Raw genomic sequence first — 21,360 nt, forward strand, 5'->3', positions numbered from 1 at the left:
TCCATTCCACTCAATTTCATTCCACTCCATTCCACTCCACTCCAATCCATTGCATTACTCTACATTGCACTCCATCCCATTACATTCCACTCCATTCAACTCTACTTCATTTCATTCCACTGCACTACACTCCACTTCCCTCCACCCCATTCCATTTCACTCTATTCCATTCCTCTTCATTCTCTCCACTCCAATCCTTACCACTCACCTCCATTCCATTCCATTCCATTAAATTCCATTCCATTGCATTCCATTCCATTCCACTCTATTCCTTTCCACTCCATTCCATTCCACTCCACTCCCTTTCACTCCACTACTTTCCATTCCACTCCATTCCATTATATTCCACTCCTTTCCACTCCACTCCACTCCATTCCACTCCATTCCATTCCCTTCCACTGCATTCCAATCCACTCTATTCCATTCCATTCCATTCCATTCCATTCCACTCAACTCTATTCCATTCCATTTCATTTCACTGCACTCCACTCCACTTCACTCCATTCCACTACATTCCATTCCAATACATTCCATTCCAATCCAATTGACTCATCTCCATTCCATTCCACTCCACTCCATTCCATTCAACTCAACTCCTTTTTATTGCACTGCACTCCACTCCACACCATTCCAATCCATTCCATTCCACTCCAATCCTATCCAATACATTCCATTCCATTCCACTTAATTCCATTACTTTACCCTGTACACCATTCCATGTCATTCCATTGCACTCCACTGCATTCCACTCCAGTCCATGCCACTCCTGTCCATTCTATACCAATCCATTCCATAAAACGCCACTAAATTCCACTCCATTCCACTCCATTTCATTACACTTCACTTCAATCCACTTTACTCCAAACTCTTCCACTCCACTCCATTCCATTCTACTCCTTTCCATTCGACTCCAATCCACTCCATTCCAGTCCATTCCACTCCATTCCACTCCACTCAGCTCAATTCCATTCTACTCCATTCCAGTCCACTCCATTCCATTCCTTTCTACTCTGCTCCACTCCACTCCATTCCACGCCCTTCCTTTCCACTCCAGTCTAACCCACTCCATTCCTTTCCTTTCAGTTCAGTTCCACTGAATTCCACTCCACTCCACTCCACTCCATTCCACTGCACTCCACAAAATCCACTCCACAGCTCTCCACTCCACGCCATTCCTTTCCAATCCATTGCATTTCATTCCATTCTATTCCACTACAATGAATTCCATTGCATTCCAGTCCACTCCATTCTATTCCACTCCACTCCAATGTATTGCAGTCAACTATGCTCCATTCCATTGCACTCCACTCCACTCCACTTCACTCCAATCCATGCCATTGCATTCCACTCCACTCCGTTCCATTCCATTGTACTGCATACCATTCCTTTCCAATCCACGCCACTCCTCTCCACTCCACTTAATTCCACTCCATTCCTTTCCACTCCACTCCATTCTATTTCATTCCACACCATTCCAATCCATTCCACTCCATTGCACTCCATTCCACTGCACTCCACTCAATTCCAGTCCATTTCACTCCATTCCATTCCACTCCACTCCATCCCATGTAATTTCATTCCATTTCTTTCTATTCCATTCCACTCATTTCTTACCCAATCTAATCTATTCCATTCCAATCCACTCCATTCCATGCCATTCCATTCCATTTTACTCCATTCCATTCCATTCAACTGCCTTCCATTCCATTCCATTCCACGCCACTCTAGTCCACTGCACTACACTACACTCAATTCCACTCCATTCCATTACGTTCCATTCCACTCCGCTCCATTGCATTCCTTTCCACTCTGTTCTGCTCCATTCCACTCCATTCCACTCCACCCCAATCCACTCAATTCCAGTCTATTGCATTCCATTCCATTCCACTCCACTCCATTCCATTCCATTACATTACATTACATTTCACTCCACTCCATTCCAATCGAATTGACTCCACTTCAACCCGTTCAACTCCATTCCATTCCTCTCAACTCCATTCCATTCCAATCAACTCCATTCCATTCCATTCCATTCCATTCCACAGCACTCCACTCCACTCCTTTCCACTCCACTCCATTCCACTCCACTCATTTCCACTCCCCTTCATTCTATTCCAATCCATTCCATGACACTCCACTAAACTAAACTTCACTCCACTCCACTCCATTTCACTCCAATTCCCTCCAAACCAATCCACTCTGCTACATTCCACTTCACTACATTCCATTCCACTCCATTCCATTCCACTCCACCCCTCTTCATTCTATTCCCTTCCACTCCATTCCACTCCATTCCACTAAATTCTATTCAATGCCACTGCATTCCAGTCCTTTCCACTCCATTCCACTCCACTCCATTCCACTCCATTCCACTCCATTCCATTCCACTGCATTCCATTCCACTCCATTCCATTCCATCAAACTGCACTCCGCTCCACTCCACTCCATTCCATTCCACTCTACTCCAATCCTTTCCACCCCATGGCACTGCATTGCACGCCACTCCATTCCATTCTGCTCCTTTGAATTCCACTCCATTCTTTCCCACTCCAGTCCATTCTAATCCTCTCCATTCCATTCCATTCCATTCCATTCCCTTCCATTCCATTCCATTCCATTCCATTTCAGTTCAGTCCACTCGACTCTTCTCCATTCCATTGCACTGCACTCAACACCACTCCACTCCATTCCATTCCTATCCACACCATTCCACTCCACTTCATTCCACTCCATTGTACTCCTCTACATTCCATTCCATCTCATTACATTCCATTGTTCTCCATTCCATTCAAATCCACTACACCCCCATTCCAATCCACTCCCTTCCAAGTCATTGCATTCCACTCAACTCCATTCCATTCCATTCCACTGAATTCCATTCCATTCCAATCCACTCGTCTCCACTCCACTCTATTCCACTCAATTCCACTCCATTACATACCACCCACTCCATTTCATTCCATATCACTGCATTCCACTCCTTTCAACTCCACTCCACTCAATTACTTTCCATTCCATTCCACTCCATTCCAATCCATTTGATTCAACTCCATTCCAGTCTATTCCACTCCATTCCACTGTACTCTACTCCATTCCATTCCATTCCATTACACTGCACACCGCTCCACTCCACTCCAATTCAGTCCATTCCATTCCATTCAATTACATTGCACACCACTCCACTCCATTCCATTACTCTCCATTCCACTCTTCTCCATTTCACGCCTCTCCACTCTACTCCACTCCATTCCATTCAATTCCACTCCATTCCATTCCTCTCTATTCCACTCCACTCCACTGCATTCCACTCCACTCCATTCCATTCCTTTTCACACCAATCTACTAGCCTCCACTCCACTCCACTGCATTCCACTCCACTCCATTGCATTCCTTTTCACACCAATCAACTACCCTCCACTCCACTCCACTCCACTCCATTTCATTCCTCCCCCTCCACTGCACTCCATTCCACTACACCACATTCCACTCCATTCCATTCCATTTCATTCCATTCCACTCCACAGCACTCCATTCCTGTCCATTCCATTCCATTCCATTCCATTCCACTCCACTCCACTCCATTCCGTTCTATTTCTCTGAACTCAACTCCTCTCCATTCCATTCCAATCCATTCCACTCTTCTCCATTCCATTCCTTTCCACTCGACTCCACTCCACACCACTCCATTCCATTCCACTCTATTCCATTCCTCTGATTTCCACTCCACTCCTTTCCACTACAATTCATTCCATTTCATTCCATTCCACTCCACTCCACTCCTCTCCAATCCACTCCCTTCCAATCCATTCGACTCTACTCCATTCCTCTCCACTCCATTCCAGTCCATTCCATTCCATTTCAATCCATTCGACTCTACTCCATTCCTCTCCACTCCATTCCAGTCCATTCCATTCCATTCCATTCCTTTCAACTCCATTCCACTCCACTCCACTCCATTAAATTCCACTCCACTCCATTCCATTCCATAGCATTCCACTCCACTCCATTCCACTCCATTCCACCACACTCTACTCTATTCCAAAACATTCCATTCCATTACACTCCTTTTTCTTCCATTTCACTAAATTCCATTACAATACATTCCATTCCTCTCTACTGCACTCCATCCATACTACACTACTCCATTTCATTCCACTCCACCTCTTTCCACTCCATTGCATCCCAGTGCTCTTCACTCTTCTCCACTCCTCTTCACACCATTCCACTCCGTTCTGTTGCACACCATTCAACTTCACTCCATTCCATTCCATTCCAATCCACTCTACTCCACTTCATTCCATTGCACTCCATTCCAGTCCACTCTATTCCGTTCCACACCATGCCTTTCCATTCCATTCCACTCCATTCCAATCTATTCTACTCAACTCCACTACATTCCTTTCCACTCCACTCCACTTTATCCCAGTCCTCTGCACTCCACTCCACTGCAGTCCACTACATTCCATTCCACTCTACTCCATTCCATTCCATTCCAATCCATTCCACTCCATTCCAATCCATTGCACTATACTCCATTCCATTCCGTTTCATTCCACTCCATTCCTCTTCACTCCATTCCACTCTATTACACTCCATTCCAGTCCATTGCAATAAATCCCACTCAAATTCCTTCTAATCTATTGCAATCCACTCCTTTTCATTCCAATCCATTCCAATCCATTCCATTCCATTCCACTCCACTCCACTCCACTCCACTCAATTTAATACCACTTCATTCCATTCCACTCCATTAAACTCCATTCCGGTACACTCCATTTCATTCCATTCCCCACCACTCCTCTCCATTTCGCTCCACTCCACTCCACTCCACTCTATTCCATTCAACTCTTTTCCACCGCACTCCACTCCATTCCATTCCATTCCACTCCCTTCCACTCCACTCCGCTCCATTACATTACATTAAAATCCACTCAATTCCGTTACACTTCACTCCACTCCATTTCAATAAACTCCACTCTTCTACACTACACTCTATTCCATTCCACTCCACTCCATTCCATTCCAATCATCTCCTTTCCACTCCATTCCATTCCACTGCACTCCACTCCACTCCACTCCAAACCATTCCACTCCATTCCATTCTACTCCATTCCACTCCACTCCATTCCGTACCATTCCACTCCACGCCACTCCACTCCATTCCATTGCGCTCCATTCCAATACACTCCATTGCATTCCACTCCAATTCTTTCCATTCCATTCCATTCTTTTCCATTCCATTCCACTCCATTCCATTCCATCCCACTCCACTCCACTCCACTCCGTTCCACTCCACTCCAATACATTCCACTCCTCTCCAATCCACTCGATTCCACTCCATTCCATTCCACTCCTTTCCATTTCTCCCCATCCCACTCCTTTACATTCCATTCCAATTCATTCCATTCCATGACACTTCACCCCATTCCAATCCAGTCCATTCCTCTGCACTCTACTCCATTCCATTCCAGTCCATTTCACTTCACTCCATTCCATTCCACTCCACTCCACACCACTCCAGTCCACTCGATTTCATTCCACTCCATTCCATTCCACTCCATTAAACTCCACTAAACTCCATTCCACTCCACTCCATTCAATTCCGTTCCATTCCACCTCACGCCACTTCTCTCCACTCCATTCCTTTCCTTTCCATTCCACTCCACTCCTCTCCACTGCAGTCCACTACATTCCCTTCCTCTCCATTAAATTCCTCCAGATTCCACTCCACTGCACTATATTCCATTCCACTGCATTCCATGCCATTGAACTCTACTGAATTCCAATCCACTCCATTACACTATACTCCATTCCATTCCATTCTGTTCCACACAATTCCACTCCACTCCACTCCACTCCGTTTCTTTCCATTCCATTTCACTCTACTCGATTCCACTTCCCTCCACTCCATACAATTCCACTCCACTCCATTCCACTCTATTCAATTCCACTCCATTCCACTCCTTTCTTTCAACTCCACTCCATTTAAGAGCAGTCCAACTGACTGCACTGCGCTCCAATCCATTCCACTCCATTCCATTCCACTACATGCCACTACTCTCCATTCCATTTTATTCCACTCCACTCCACTATGTTCCACTCCACTACACTCAATTCCTTTCCATTACACTCCAGTCAACTCCATTCCACTCCATCCTATTCCATTCCATTCCATTCCATCTCATTCCATTCCACTCTACTGCACTGCATTTCATTACTTTCAACTCCCCTGCTCTCCAGTCCACTCCATTCCACTCCACTCCATTCCACTTCATTCCATTAATTTCCATTACTTTCCATTATATTCCACTCCTCTCGTTACCTCTCCATTCCACACCGTGCAACTACACTCTACTCCATTCCATTCCATTCCATCCACTGCATTCATTTCATTCCACACAACTCCATTCCACTGCACTCCATTCCTCTCTATTCTTTTCATTCAATACAATTCTGTTCCACTCCACTCCAGTCCATTCCACTCACCTCCACTCCTTTCCATTCCATTCCATTACACGCCACTCCATTCCACTCCACTCCACTCCATTGCACTACTCTCTAAACCTTTCCATTATACTCCGTTCCATTCCAGTCCATTCTTCCACTCCGATTCTTTCCAATCCAATCCACATAAAACCTATCCACTCCATTCCACTCCATTCCAATCCATTCCATGTAACATTCCAATCCATTCCATTCCACAATCCATTCCATTCCACACTCCATAAGACATTCCTTTCCATTAAACATTCCATTCCATTCCATTCCATATTCCACTCCACGGTGCATTCCGCATTCCATTCCAAGTTCAATTCCTCGTTGCATTCCACATTCCATTCCATTCCATTCCACATTCCATTCCACAATCCATTCCACATTTCAATCCATTCCATTCCACATTCCATTCCATTCCATTCCACTTTCCATTCCACATTCCATTCCATTCCATTCCACATTCCATTCCACATTCCATTCCATTCCATTCCACAGTCCATTCCATTCCATTCCACATTCCATTCCACAATCCATTCCACATTTCAATCCATTCCATTCCACATTCCATTCCATTCCATTCCACTTTCCATTCCACATTCCATTCCATTCCATTCCACATTCCATTCCACATTCCATTCCATTCCATTCCACATTCTATTCCATTCCATTCCACATTCCATTCCATTCCATTCCACATTCCATTCCATTCCATTCCATTCCACATTCCATGCCATTCCATTCCACATTCCAGTCCACATTCCATTCTATTCCACATTCCATTCCATTCCATTCCCCAATCCATTCCACATACCATTCCATTCCATTCCCCAATCCATTCTATTCATTTCCACATTCCATTCCACATTCCATTCCATTCCATTCCACATTCCATTCCATTCCATACCACATTCAATTCCACATACCATTGCACATTCCGTTCCATTTCATTCCACATTCCATTCCACATTCCATTCCATTCCATTCCAATCCATTCCATTCCTTTCCACATTCCCTTCGACATTCCACTCCACAATCTATTCCATTCCATTCCACATTCCATTCCTCATTACATTTTCTTCAAAATTCCATTCCATTCCATTCGACATTCCATTCCACATTCCATTAAACATTCCATTCCACCTTCCATTAATTTCCATTCCACATTCCACTCCATTCCATTCCACATTATATCCCACGTCCCATTCCATCTCATTCCACATTCCATTCAATTCCATTCCATTCCACATTCTATTCCATTCCATTAAATTCCATTCCACATTCCATTCCATTAAATTCCATTCCGCATTCCATTCCATTCCATTCTACATTCCGCTCCATTCCATTCGACATTCCATTCCATTCCATTCGACATTCCATTCCATTCCTCATTCCATTCCATTCCATTCCATTATAAATTCCATTCAATTCCAATCCATTCCACATTCCATTAAATTCCACTCCACATTCCATTCCCTTCCATTCCACATTCCATTGCACATTCCATTCCATTCAATTCCATTCCACATTACATTCCACATTCCCTTCCATTCCATTAAAAATTCCATTATATTCCATCCCATTCCATCACACATTTCATTCCATTGAATTACACATTATATTCCATTCCTTTCCACATTCCATTCCACTCCATTCCACATTACATTCCATTCCAATCCACATTCCACTGCATTACATTTCATTTCACATTCCATTACACATTCCACTCTTTCCCATTCCACATTCAATTCAATTCCATTCCATATCCGTTCCATTTCCACTTCATTCCACATTCCATTACATTACAATCAATTCCATATTCCATTCCATTCCATTCCACCTTCCATTCCACATTCCATTCCATTCCATTCCACATTCCATTCCACATTCCATTCCATTCCATTCCACATTCCATTTCATTCCATTCCACCTTCCATTCCATCCCATTCCACATTCTGTTCCCCATTACATTCCATTCCACTCCACATTCCATTCCATTCCATTCATTTCAACTTTCCATTCCATATCACAATCCATTCCATTCCATACCATTCCACATTTCATTCCATTCCATTTCATTCCACATTCCATTGCATTCCACTCCACCTTCCTTTCCATTCCATTCCACTTTCCAATGCACTTTCCATTCCACGTTCCATTCCATTCCATTCCACATTCCATTTCATTAAATTCCACATTTCATTCCATTCCATTCGGCATTTCATTCCATTCCATTCCACATTACATTCGAGTCCATTCCTTTCCACATTCCATTCCATTCCATTCCACATTCCATTCCACTCAATTCCATTCCACATTCCATTCCATTCCACCTTCCATTCCATTCCACTCCATATTTCATTCCACTCCATATTTCATTCCACTCCATTCTATTCCATTCCACATACCATTCCACTTTCCATTCCATTCCATTCCACATTCCATTCCATTCCATTCCACATTCCATTCCATTCCATTCCACATTCCAGTCCACATTCCATTCTATTCCACATTCCATTTCTTTCCATTCCCCAGTCCATTCAACATTCCATTCCACTCCATACCCCAATCCATTCCATTCCACTCCACATTCCATTCCACATTCCATTCCGTTCCATTCCACATTCTATTCCATTCCATACCACATTCCATTCCAGATTCCATTGCACACTCCGTTCCATTTCATTGCACATTCCATTCCACATTCCATTTCATTCCATACCAGATTCCATTCCATTCCATTCCACATTCCATTCCAATCCATTCCATTCATTTCCACATTCCCTTCGACATTCCATTCCACAAAACATTCCATTCCATTCCACATTCTATTCCACATTACATTACAATATCTTCCACATTCCATTCCATTCCATTCCACATTCCATTCCACATACCATTTCACATTCCATTCCACATTCCATTCCACCTTCCTTTAATTTCCATTCCACATTCCACTCCATTCCTTTCCACATTCTATCCCATATACCATTCCACATTCCATTCCATATTCCATTCCATTAAATTCCATTCCACATTCTATTCCATTACATTCCATTCAATATTCGATTCCTTTCCAATCCACTTTTCATTCCATTCCATTCTAAATTCCACTCCGTTCAATTACAGATTCCTTTCCATTCCATTCCTCATTCCATTCCATTCCATTCCATTCCAATCCATTCCACAAACTACTCCATCGCATTCCATTCCATATTCCATTAAATTACATCCCACATTCCATTTCCTTCCATTCCACATTCCATTGCACATTCCGTTTCTTTCAATTCCATTCCACATTCCATTCCACATTTCCTTCAATTCCATTAAACATTCCATTCCGTTCCATTACACATTCCATTCCATTCCATTCCACATTCCATTCCAATCCATTCCATATTCCATTCCACATTCCATTCCATTCCAATTCACATTCTATTCCATTCCATTCCATTTCACATTCCATTACACATTCCACTTCTTTCCATTCCACATTACATTACACTTTCAATTCAATTCTATTCCACATTTTGTTCCACTTTGATTTCATTCCACATTCCATTACGTTACATTCAATCCCATATTCCATTCAATTCCATTCCATTCCATTCCATATTCCATTCCATTCCATTCCACATTCCATTTTATTTCATTCCACCTTCCATTCCATTCCAATCCACATTCCGTTCCCCATTCTCTTCCATTCTGTTCCACATTCCACTTCACATTCCATTCCATTCCATTCAACTTTCCATTCCATATCACATTCCAATCCATTCCATCCCATTCCATATTCCATTCCGTTCCATTAAATTCCACATTCCATGCATTCCCCTCCACCTTCCTTTCCATTCAATTCCACATTCCATTTCATTCCACTTCACATTCCATTCCATTCCATTCGGCATTGCATTCCATTCCATTCTGCATTCCATTCCATTCCATTCCACATTCCATTCCATTTCGTTCCGTTCCATTTCACATTCCATTCCACTCCATTCCTTTCCAAAATCCATTCCGTTCCATTCCACATTCCATTCCACTGCATTCAATTCCAATTTCCATTACATTCCACTTTCCATTCCATTCCACATTCCATTCCATTACATTCCATATTTTGTTCCACTCCAGAATTCATTCCACTCCATTCAATTCCATTCCACATTACATTCCACATTCCATTCCATTCAATTCCATATTGCAGTCCATTTCACTCCAGTCCATTCCACATACAAATCCACATTCCATTCCATTCCATTCCACATTCCATTCAATATCATTCCACATTGCATTCCCCATTGCATTCCATTCGATTGCACATTACATTTCACCTTCCATTCCTCATTCCCAACTCCATTCCTTTCCATTCGATTGCACATTTCATTCCACCTTCCTTTCCATTCTCCGTTCCATTCCATTCCACATTCCAATCCACATTGCATTCCACATTCCATTCCATTCCATTCCACATTCCATTCCAATCCATTCCATTACACATTCCATTACACTAAATTCCACTCCACATTCCATTCCATTCCACATTCCATTCCTTTCCATTTCATTCCATTCGACCTTCCATTCCATTCAATTCCACATTGAATTCCATTACTTTCCATTCCATTCCACATTTCATTCCACATTCCATTCCATTCCACATTGCATTCCATTACATTTCATTCCGTTCCACATTCCACTGCATCCCATTGCACATTGAATTCCCTTCCTTTCCATTCCATTCCACATTCCATTCCATATTCCATTCCATTCCATTCCACATTCCATTCCATATTCCATTCCATTCCATTACACATTCCATTCCACATTCCATTCCTTTCCATTACACATTCCATTCTATTCCGTTCCACATTCCATTCCATTCCATTCCACATTCCATTTTATTCCATTAGATTCCATTCCACATTCCATTCCTCTCCATGCCATATTCCATTCCATTCCATTCCATTCCATTCCAAATTCCATTCCACATTCCATTCCATTCCATTCCACATTGCATTGCAGTCTCCCCTCCATTCATTTCCACATTCCATTCCGCATTCCTGTCAATTCCATTCCATTCCATTCCACATTTCATTCCATTACATTGCACATTCCATTCCATATTCCACCACTTTCCATTCCATTCCATTCCGCATTCCATTTCTTTCCGTTATATCCCACATTCCATTTCATTCCGTTGCCCATTCCATTCCAAATTCCATTATATTCCATTCCACATTCAATTTCATTACATTCCAGTTTGCAGTCTATTGCATTCGACGCCAGTCCTCATTCCATTCCACATTAAATTCCATTCCACTACACATTCATTCCATTCCATTCCACATTCCATTCCCCATTCCATTCTACTCCATTCCACATTCCTTTCCACATTCCATTCCACATTCCATTCCATTCCATTACACATTCCACTCCATTCATTTCCACATTTCATTCCATTCTACATTCCATTCCACTCCATTCCATTCCACATTACATTCCATTCCATTCGACATTCCATTTCTTTCCGTTCCACTTTCCATTCCATTCAAGTCGACATTCCTTTCCAATCAATTCTACATTTCATTCCACATTCCATTCCACATTCCATTCCACATTCCATTGCAATCAATTCAACAATTCATTCCACTTTCCATTCCACATTCGATTCCACATTCCTTTCTAGTCCATTCCATTCAATTTCACATTCCGTTCCACAATCCATTGCACATTCCATCCTTTTCCATTCCATTAAATTCTACATTCCACTTAATTCATTTCCATTCCACATTCCACTCCACGTTCCATTGCCCTCCATTCCAAATTCCATTCCATTCCAATTCACATTCCATTCCATTCCATTGTATTCCATTCCACATTCCATTCCAAATTCCATTCCATTCCTTCTCGCATTCCATTCCATTCCATTCCACATTCCATTCCACATTCCATTCCATTTCATTCCAAATTCCATTCCATTCCATACCACATTTCATTCCATTCCATTCCACATTCAATTCCTTTCCATTCCATTCCACATTCAATTCATTTCCCTTACATTCCACATTCCATTCCATTCCATTGCAGATACCATTCCCTTCCATTGCATTCAAAATTGCATTCCATTCCATTCAAAATTCCATTCCATTCCCTTCCATTGCGTTCGAAATTGCATTCCATTCCCCTCCACTTTCCATTCGATTCCATTCAACATTCGATTCCACTTTCCATTCCATTCCATTCCATTCCATTCCATTCTACATTCCATTTCATTCCATTCGACATTCCATTCCATTTCATTCCACATTCCATTTCATTCTGTTCCTTTCCATTTCAAATTCCATTCCATTTCATTTCTTTCTACATTCCATTCCATTCCACATTCCATTCCATTCCCCATTCCATTCCATTCCATTCCATATTTCATTCTAATCCACATTAAATTACACTCCATTCTATTCCATTCCAAAATCCATTCCACATTCCATTCCATTCCATTCCACATTCCATTCCATTCATTTCCATATTGCAGTCCATTTCTTTCCAGTACATTCCACATACCATTCCACATTCCATTCAATTCCATTCCACATTCCATTTCATTCCATTCCACATTAAATTCCATTCCATTCCACATTCAATTCCATTCTTTTCCAAATTCCATTACATTCCATTCCATTCCATATTCCCTTCTATTCCAATCTATTTCATATTACTTTCCACTCCATTCCATATTCCATTCCATTCGATTCCACATTCCATTCCATTCCATTCCACTTTCCATTGCATTCTGTTCCACGTTCCATTCCACCTTCCGTTCCACTATCCATTGAATTCCATTCAAATCGTCATTCCATTGAACTCCATTCAATTCCACATTCCCTTCTATTCCATTCCATTAAAGATTCCCTTCTATTCCATTCCATATTCCATTCTATTCCATTCCACATTTCATTCCATTCCATTCCACATTTCATTCCATTCCATTCCACATTTCCTTCCATTCCATTCCACGATCCATTGCAACCCATTCAATGTTCCATTCCACGTTCCATTCCACTTTCCATTCCATTCCAGATTCCATCCCATTCCTTTCCACATTCCATTCCATTCCATTGCACATTCCATTCCTCATTGCATTCCATTACATTCCAATTAACATTCCATTCCGCATACCATTTCATTCCATTCCACATTCCATTCCACATTCCATTCCATTCCATTCCACATTCCATTGTATTCCATTCCAACTTCTGTTCCATTGCAATCCACATTCCATTCCATTCCTTTCCACGTTCCATTCCATTACAACAGACATTCCATTCAATTCCACACTCCATTCCATTCCACTCCATTGCACTTTGCATTCCATTCCTTTCCATTCCACATTCCATTCCATTCCATTCAACATACCATTGCACATTCCACTCCATTGAAATCCATTCCACATTCCATTTCACTCCATTCCACATTCCTTCGCACATTCCATTCCATTACACACCATTCAAAATTCCATTGAATTTCATTGCATTCCACATTATATTCCATTACACATTCCATTGCCACATCCCATTCCATACAATTCCATTCCACTTTTCATTCCATTCCATTCCATTCCACATTCCCTTCCGTTCCATTCAATATTCCATTCGATTTAATTCCACATTCGACTCCATTCCATTTCACGTTCCATTCCATTGCATTCCACGTTGAATTCCAATTTCCTTTCCACGTTCCATTCCATTCTATCGATTCCACATTTCATTCCATTCCATTCCACAATCCATTCCATTCCACATTCCATTCCATTACAATCCTCATTCCATTACATTCCTCACTCCATTCCATTTCACATTCCAGTAAATATTTCATTCCATTCTATTCCACGTTCTATTCCATTCCATTCTATGCCAATTTCCATTCGATTCCTTTCCACAGTACACTGCACATTCCATTCCGTTCCATTCCACATTCCAATCCACATTTGAATCCATTCCATTTCATGTTCCATTTCACATTCCTCTCTATTCCTTTCTACTTTCCACTCCATTCCATTCCATTCCACTTTCCTTTCCACTTTCCATTCCATTCCATTCCACATTCTTTCCATTCCATTCAACATTCCATTCCATTCCATTCCACGTTCCATTCTGTTGCATTTGATTCCATTCCACGTTCCACTCCCTTGCATTCCATTCCATTCCACAGTCCATATCAATCCATTACACGTTCCATTCCATTCCAGTCCATTCCATTACTTTCCACATTCCATTCCTTTCCACATTCCATTATATTCCATTCCACATTCCATTCCATCTCATCCCAGTCCACATTTTCTTCCTTTCCATTCCACATTCCCTTCCTTTCCATTCCACAGTCCATTCTATTCCATGCCACGTTCAATTCCATGTTCAATTTCACGTTTCATTCCACGTCCCATTCCCCATTCCATTACATTCTCTTCCACATTCCATTCTACATTCCATTCCACATTGAATTCCACATTGCCTTCCACATTCCATTCCATTTTCCATTCTATTCCTTTCTATATTCCATTTCATTCCATTCCATGTTGCATTCCATTCCATTCCACATTCCATTCCATTCCACATTCCAATCAATTCCATTCCATTGAATTCCACATTCCATTCCATTCACCATTCCATTCCACATTCCATTGCTGTACATTCCACATTCCATCCCATATTTCACTCCATTCAATTCCATTGCATTCCACATTCCGTTCCTTTCCATTCCACTCAATTCCACTCCACAATCCATTAAATTGAATTCCACATTGCATTCCACGTTCCATTCAACTTTACTTTCCACGTTCCATTCCACATTCCATTCCTTTCCATTACATTCCATTCTAGATTCCATTGCACACTCGGAATGAAATGGAATGTAACGTGGAAAGGAATGATTAAATACACGTGGAATGCAATGTGGAATGGAACATGGAATGGAATGTTCAATGGAATGTGGAATGGAACGTGGAATGGAATGCAATGGAACATGGAATAGAACATGGAATAGAATGGAATGGACCATGGAATGGAACGTGGAATTGATTGTGGAATGGAACGTGGAATGAAATGTAATGGAATGTGTAGTGGAATGTGGAATGGAATCTGAAATGGAATGTGGAATGTAATGGAATGGAATGTGAAATGGAATGTGGAATAGAATGGAATGGTAAGTGGAATGGAACGTGGAATGGAATGTGGAAACGAACGTGGAATGTAACGTGTAATGGAATGGAATGGAATGTGGAATGGAATGTGGAATGGAATGGAATGGAATGTCTAAATGGATTGGAATGCAATGTGAAATGGAATGTGGACTGGAAGGGAATGCAATGTGGAATGCAATGTGGAATGGAATGCAATGAAACATGGAATGCAACATGGATTGGAACGTGGAATGGAACATGGAATGGAATGTGGAAAGCAATGGTATGGAATGTGGAACGGAATGTGGAATGGAATGGAATGGAATGTAGAATGCAGTGGATTGTTATGAGAAATGGAATGTGGAAAGGATTGATAAATGGAATTTAGAATGGAATGTGGAATGGAATTTAATGGAATGTGGAATGGAATGGAATGGAATGTGGAATGGAATGTGGAATGGAATGGAATGGAATGTCTAAATGGATTGGAATGCAATGTGAAATGGAATGTGGACTTCAAGGGAATGCAATGTGGAATGCAATGTGGAATGGAATGCAATGAAACATGTAATGCAACATGGATTGGAACGTGGAATGGAACATGGAATGGAATGTGGAAAGCAAAGGTATGGAATGTGGAACGGAATGTGGAATGGAATGGAATGGAATGTAGAATGCAGTGGATTGTTATGAGAAATGGAATGTGGAAAGGATTGATAAATGGAATTTGGAATGGAATGTGGAATGGAATTTAATGGAATGTGGAATGGAATGGAATGGAATGTGGAATAGAATATGGAATGGTATGGAATGGAATTTGGAATGAAATGTGTAATGGAAAGTGGAATAGAATGTGGAATGGGAAGGAATGGAATGTGGAATGGAATGTGTAATGGAGTGTGGAATGGAATGTGGAATGGAATGGAAGGGAATGAGGATTGGAATGTGAAGTGTAACTTGAAATGGAACGGAATGGATTGTGGAATGGAATGTGTAATGGAATAGAATGGAATGTGGAATTGAATGTGGAATGGAACGGAATGGAGGTTGGAATGCAATGTGCAATGGAATGTTAAACGGAATGGAATGGAACGTAGAATAGAAAGTGGAATGGAATGGAATGGAATGTGGAATGGAACGTGGAAATAAACGTGGAAAGGAAAGTGGAATGGAATGCGGAATGGAATGTGGAATGGAACGTGTAATGGAATGGAATGGAATGTGGAATGGAATGGAATTCAATGTCGAATAGAACGGAACGAGATGGAATGTAATGCGGAATGGAATGGAATATAATGTGGAATGCAATGGAATGGAATGAAATGTGGAATGGAATGTGGAATGGAATGGAATTAAATGTAGAATGGAAAGGAATGGAATGTGGATTGGAATGTGGAATGGAATGGAAGGTGGGTTGGAATGGAATGGAGTGTGGAATCGAATGTTTAATAGAATCTGGAATGGAATGGAATGTGAAATGGAACGTGGAATGGAATGGAATGGAAAGTGGATTGGAATGTGGAAAGGAACGTTGAATGGAATGCGAAATGGAATGTGGAATGGAATGGAATGGAGTGTGGAATGGAATGTGGAATGGAATGGAATGCAATGTGGAATGGAATGTGGAATGGAATAGAATGGCATGTGGAATGGAATGTGGAATGGAAAGTTGAATAGAACGTGGAATAGAATTTAATGGAATACGGATTGGAAAGTGGAATGGAATGGAATGGAATGTGGAAAGGAGCGTGAAATGGAAAGTGGAATGGAACGCATAATGGAACATGGAACGGAATGTGGAATGGTATGTGGAATGAAGTGTGCAATTGATTGTGGAATGGAACGTGGAATGGAATGGAATGAAATGTGGAATTGAACACCGAATTGAATAGAATGGAAAGTGGATTAGAAAGTGGAATGGAATGTGGAATGTAAGGTGGAATGGAATGGAATGGAACGTAGAATGGAACGTGGAATGGAATGGAATGCAAAGAGCAATGGAATGTGGAATGCAATGTGGAATGGAAAGTGGAATGGAACGTTGAATGCAATGGAAAGTAACGTGGAATTTATTGGAATGGAAAGTGGAATGTAATCTGGAATGGAATGTGGAATGGGACATAGAACGGAATAGAATGCAACTTGGAATGGAGTGTGGAGTGGAATGTGGAATGGAATGTGGAATGGAATGTGGAATGGAATGAAATGGAATGTGGAATGGAATGTGAAAAGGAATTTGGAATGGAACGGAATGGAAGGTGGAATGAAATGTGGAATGGAATGTGGAATGGAACGTGGAATGGAACGTGGAATTGAATGTAGAATGGAATCGAATGGAATGTGGAATGTAATACGGAATGGAATGTGGAATGGAACGTGGAATGGAAAGTTGAAATTAATGTGGAATGGAAAGGAATGGAATGCAGAATGGAATGTGCACTGGAATATGTTATGGAATGGAAAGAAATGTGGAATGAATGTGGAGTGGAATGGAATGGAATATGGAATGGAATGCAATGGAATATGGAATAGAATGTGGAATGGAATGGAATGGAATGCGAAATGGAACATGGAATGTAACATTTAATGAAACGTGGAATGGAATGTGTAAAGTAATGGAATGGAATGTGCAATGGAATGGAATGGAATGTGAAATGGATTGTGAAATGGAATGAGGAATGGAATGTGGAAAGCAATGGAATGGAATGTGGAATGGAACGTGGAATGGAACATGCAAGGGAACGTGGAATGGAATGTGGAAAGGAACATGGAATGGAATTGAATGGAATGTGGCATGGAAGGGAATGGAAAGTGGAAATGAAAGTGGGATGGAATGCAATAGAATTTACCATGTAATGTGGAAAGGAATGTGCAATGGAATGGAATGGAAGGTGGAAGAGAATGTGAAATAGAATGGAATGGAATGTGAAATAGAATGTGGAATGGAATGTGGAATGGAATGTTGAATTGATCGTGGAATGTAATGGAATGGAATGTGGAATGTAATATGGAATGGAACGGATTGGAATGCGGAATGGAATGTTCAAAGGAACGTGGAATGGAATCAGGAATGGAATGGAAAGGAATGTGGAATGTAATGTGCAATGGAATGTGCAATGGAAAGGAATGTCACTTGGAGTGGAATGTGGAATGGAGTGTGGAAAGGAAAGCAGAATTGAATGGAATGCAAAGTGGAATGGAAAGGAACGGAACATGGAATGGAACATGGAATGGAACGCGTAATGGAATGGGGAATGGAATGGAATGGAATGTGAAATGAAATTGAATGTGGAATGGAATGTGGATTGAAATGTGGATTGGAATGTGGAATGTAATGCAATGGAATGTGGAATGGAATGTGGAATGAAATGTCAAGAGTAGTGTGGAATGGAATGTGGAATGCAACTCAAAGGAAAGCCGAATGGAATGTGGAATGGAAAGTGGAATTGAACATTAAAAGGAACGGAATGGAATGTGGAAAGGAACGTGGAATGGAATAGAGTGGAACATGGATTGTAAAGTGGGCGGGAATTTAGAAATTAATGGAATGTGGAATAGAATGGAATGGAACGTGGAATGGAATGTAATGGAATGGTATGAGAAAAGGAATGTGCAATGAAAAGTGGAATGGCATGGAAAGGAACGTGGAATGGAATGGAATGGAACGTGAAATGGAATGTGGAATGGAAAGTTAAATGGATAGAAACATGGAACTTCGAATGGAATGGAATGGAATGTGCAATGAAATGGAATGGAATGGAATTTGGAATGGAAAGTGGAGTGGAATGGAATGGAATGGAATGTGGAATGGAATGTGAAAGGGAATTGAATGGAATGTGGAATGGAATGGAATGGAATGGAATAGAATGTAGTTGGAATGTGGAATGGAATGTGGAATGGATTGTGGAATGAAATGTGGAATGCAACATGTATTGGAACGGAATGGAATGGAATGGAATGTGAAGAGGAACATGGAATGGAAAGTGGAATGGAACATGGAATGGAATGTGAAATGGAACGTGGAATGGAATGTGCAATGGAATAGGGAATGGAACGTGGAATGTAATGGAATGGAATGTGGAATGGAACGTGGAATTGAATGGGTGGAACGTGTAGTGGAATGTGGAATGAAATGTGTAATTGAATGTGGAATTTAACGTGAAATGGAATGAAATGGAATGTGGAATGGAACGTTTAATTTAATGGAATGGAATGTGGAATAGAATGTGGAATGGAATGGAATGGAAGGTGGAATGGATCGTGGAATTGAGGGTGGAATGGAATATGTAAGGAAATGAAAAGGAATGTGCAATGGAATGTGAAATGGAATGGAATGGAACGTGGAAAGGAATGGAATGGAATGTGCAATAGAAAGAATAGAATGTGGAATGGAATAGAACAGTATGGAATGTAGAATGGAATGGAATGGAATCGAATGTGGAATGGAATGGAATTTAGTGTTCAATGCAAAGAAATGGAATGTGGATTGCAAAGGAAAGGAACGTGGAGTTGAATGGAATGGAATGGAATTGAATGAGAAATAGAATATGAAATTGAATGTGAAATGGAGTGGAATGCAATGTGGAACGAAATTAAATGGAACGTGGAATGGAATCCAATGGAATGTGGAGTGGAATGGAATGGAAGATGGAATGGAACTTGGCATGGAACGTGGAATGGAATGTGGAACGAATGCAGAAAAGAATGGAATGGAATGTGGAATGGAACTTAATGCAATGCAGAATGGAATGTGGAATGCAATGGAATGGAATGTGGAATGGAATGTGTAATGGAACCGAATTTGGAATGGAAAGGAATTTAATGGTGTGGAATATGGAATGGAATGGAATGGAATGTGGAATGGAATGCAGAATGTATTGTAAAATGGAATGGAATGAAATGTGGAACGGAATGGATTGGAATGGAATGGAATGGAATGTGGAATTGAAGTTGGAATATAATGGAACGGAATGTGGGATGGAATGGAATTCAACGTGGAATGGAATGGAATGGAATGCAATGTGGAATGGAATGTGGAACGGAATGGAATGGAATGAGGAATGGAGTGGAAGGCAATTTGGAATGGAAAGGAATAGAATGGAATGTGGTACGGAATGGAATGGAATCTGGAAATTAATGTGGAATGGAATGGAATGTTGAATGGAATGGAATGGAATGTGGAATAGAATGGAATTTAGTGTGGAAAGCAAACGAATGAAATGTGGATTGGAAAGAAAGGAAAGTTGAAATGAATGGAATGAAATGGAAATGAATGTGAAATGGAATATAAAATTGAATGTGAAACGGAATGTGGAATGGAATGTGGAAGGAAATTAAATGGAACGTGGAATGGAATGGAATGGATGGTGGAATGGAACGTGGTATCGAAAGTGAAATGGAATGTGGAAGGAATGCAGAAAAGAATGGAATGGAATGTGTAATGGAACTTAATGGAATGCAGAATGGAATGTGGAATGGAATGGAATGGAATGTGGAATGGAATGTGGAAGGGAACCGAATTTGGAATGGAAAGAAATTTAATCGTGTGGAATATGTAATGGAATGGAATGGAATGTAGTGTGCAGTGGAATTTGGAATGGAACGGAATGGAACGCGTAATGGAACTTGGAATTGAATGTGGAATGGAATGCGTAATGGTAGGTGGAATGGAAAATGGAATGGAATGGAATGGAATG

The sequence above is a fragment of the Pongo pygmaeus genome, chromosome 12, assembly GCF_028885625.2.
Source record: "Pongo pygmaeus isolate AG05252 chromosome 12, NHGRI_mPonPyg2-v2.0_pri, whole genome shotgun sequence".
NCBI classification, from domain to species: Eukaryota; Metazoa; Chordata; class Mammalia; order Primates; family Hominidae; genus Pongo; species Pongo pygmaeus.